We start from the raw sequence: 3,180 nt of genomic DNA, 5'->3' as shown, positions 1-3,180 counted from the left end.
TATATTTATGTTGAAATTGATAAAATATAGGTCTAATAGGAAGGAATTGTGTTGAAGTACTATTAAACGTACATTCAAGGAGGAAAAAGGGGTTCGAAATCAAGTAAGTAGCGTATCGACCTTTGAACTCGTTCTTAACTTGTTTTACAACATGTGAGTATGTTGTTTACCTGATTAAGAGCTTAATAAGTTATGATGAACTTTGATGATATTTAGTGTTTATCGTATATTGTGACTGCTTGCCTGTGATGTAAGCGTGATATAAATGATTTTCAGAATGTTATACGTGTTGATCATGATATATGTATGGAAGCATGCAGTAACTGTGAGTATGTTATGCATGTTAATGGAAAGGTTATGACTCTAGATATGCTTATTGGTGGATGAGCTATGGCTTATTTATATGAGTATGATAGTCTACTAATTCCCGCGGAGTTCCTGGCCAACGCGCTGTGTGCTAAGTCAGGGAGCAGGAGTACTCCTGACCGTTGGTATACGAGATAAACAGGCCGCCAGAGCAATTAGTAGACGGGCCGTATTTGACCGAGAGCGAGTCTTACATACGAGTCCGAAAATTCTAGATAAGCATATCGAGAGAGAGCCAGTAACCTAGCTGGAGGTAGCTGAGATACCTCATTAACGAACAGATGACCCTAGTAAGAGAACTAGGAGTCAGTGATGAATAAAACGTAAAAACACCTGGAAAGATTAGTTATGAACCTGTGAATGATAAACTAGCTACTTACTGAGTAATCTAATTACTCATCAGAATTATTATAACTTTTCTTTCCAGATGTAGATGCTGCAGGTCAGCCGAGGACGAGACCAGCGGGCTAGAGACTACTGGGAATCCATGTCTGGGTCTGTTCTGTAATTATGTTTCCGTTGTCAAGAATTTACCTTAGTCGTTTTAAGTTTTTTTGTAAAGTACTGTTTTACTTTTATAGAAATACTTTACTGGATGTTTTTAGAAATATTTTTAATTTTATGATTGGGTATCAGAGTCTCTTGAAATTGTCGATAGTAACTCCTGTTCATCGCGTTGGCGATGAGCGGGTGTTACAAGTTGGTATCAGAGCCTAGGTTATAGGTTCTGTAGACAGTCTAGAATAGACAGTATGGATTTCCTTTAGTCCAGCTCTGCGGTATCTCGCCTCGGTTAGGTAAGTGATGTATGATTAAGTTGTAGGAAAAAAAAAAAAAAGAGTATGAAAATTTTAAAGGAATTGATGATGATCACTTAATTATGTATGTGACAGATATGGACGTATTTAAGAATTTAGACCCTGGTACATCCAATGTGGACTTGGGAAATGAGGGGCAGCCTGTAGAGGAAATTGCTCCAGCAGAGGCGGTTCCGGAGCCTGCTGTTCAGTCGGCATCCAGAGATCAGCCGACTATTGTGATTACTTTGGAAGCATTACAATCATTGATTGAGAGTCGAGTAGATCAGGCAATGCAGAGCCGGGTGGATCAAGCGGTTCAGGCAGCCCTTGTCGGTCTTGGAAGCCAGGCGGCTCCAACAGTACCTGGATCGGGCCAGACGACATTGGTGTCTGAAGCACCAGGAGTAGGTGTTCAGACAGTAATACCTCCAACACGGTTGACAGAGCTACCTGGTACAGCTGTGGTGACAGAGGCACCATCGCGGGTAGTAACTTATGGCCGACGATGTATGACAGAAGAGAGTGAGTACATACGAGATTTCATGAAACTTGGCCCGCCAACTTTTGGAGGAAAGGGGACTGATCCGGAGGCAGCTGAATGATGGTTGGAATGTGTTGAAACAAAATTTACATTCTACAACTGCCCAGAGAATCATAAAGTGTTGTGTGCTACGTATTTGTTGGAGGGGCCAGTCCATTTTTGGTGGAAATCAAAGAAGCCGAAGATGGAGGCTGGTGGAGCCCCAATCACATGGGCGGCCTTTAGACATGAGTTTTGTGAGAAGTATTATCCTGCTCTAGCGAGATTGCGAAACCGAAAAGCATTTATGCAATTGGAACAGGGTAATAGGTCAGTAGAGGAGTATGAGGCGGAATTCACACGATTATCTAGATTTGTTCCTCTTATGGTTGCTACTGAGGAAGAGAAGACGAATCTCTTTATTCAGGGTTTGAGGCAAGAAATACAGGGATCCGTGTCTGCCCATGCTTCTCAAGATTTTGTTACGGCTTATAATGCTGCGGTCAAGTTAGATGCTAGCACCCCGAGGAATAATCAGGGTTCTAGCAGTCAGGTACGGCCAAGTGGTAAACGAAAATTTATTCAAATATCCACGGGTTCGCAACAGCAGACGGTACCACAACGAGTTGATCGCCGACCTTATTCCGGTGAAGGGAGGGCAGGTTGTAGCAAGTGTGGGTTAATTCATGCGGGTTCTTGTAATGCTGCAGACAAGATATGTTATAACTGTGGCAAGACTGGTCATCTCGCCAGAGTATGTCGTAGTGCAAAGAACCCTAATATGATGCGCCCCGAGCGATCTGTTCCAGGTGGAGGTGGGGGTCAGTTGAGTGCCGGGGGACATCCTCAGGCTCGAGGTAAAGCCTTTGCCACGACAAGCAAGGCAGCGGGGGATGCCAGCACGGTGGTGACAGGTACTTTACCCATATCTGGCTATTTTGCTTATACTGTATTCGATTCTGGCTCGACGCATTCTTTTATATCATTATCGTTTGTCTGTCAAGCCCGACTTGAAGTAGAGCCTTTAAGTTATGAGATTATAGTTTCTACACCTTCAGGAGTCATGTTGTTGACCCGTGAAAAGGTGAAACTTAATAAAGTAGAAGTATCCGGCCAAACATTAGACGTGTTGTTAATGGTGCTAGATATGTATGATTACGATATTATTTTGGGCATGGATTGGCTGTCTGCTCATCATGCTAGTATTGATTGTTATAAGAAGGAGATAGTTTTTCACCCCTCGATGGGAAAGAGCTTCCGGTTTCAGGGTACAAAGCTGGGAAGTGTTCCCAAGACAATTACTGCTTTGAAGGCTAGGAAGCTGATTGGTCATGGTGCTGTGGCATTCCTGGCTAGTGTGGTAGAAGTGGGACGAGTGGATTCAGATGTATCAACTGTACCTGTAGTGAATGAATTCCTGGATGTTTTTCCTGATAAATTACCTGGTTTACCACCAGAGCGGGAAGTCAACTTTGGTATTGAACTAGAACCAAG

Source organism: Cucurbita moschata, unplaced genomic scaffold, assembly GCF_002738365.1.
Source record: "Cucurbita moschata cultivar Rifu unplaced genomic scaffold, Cmos_1.0 Cmo_Scf00008, whole genome shotgun sequence".
NCBI lineage: Eukaryota > Viridiplantae > Streptophyta > Magnoliopsida > Cucurbitales > Cucurbitaceae > Cucurbita > Cucurbita moschata.
Note: the sequence above shows the minus strand (reverse complement) of the source record.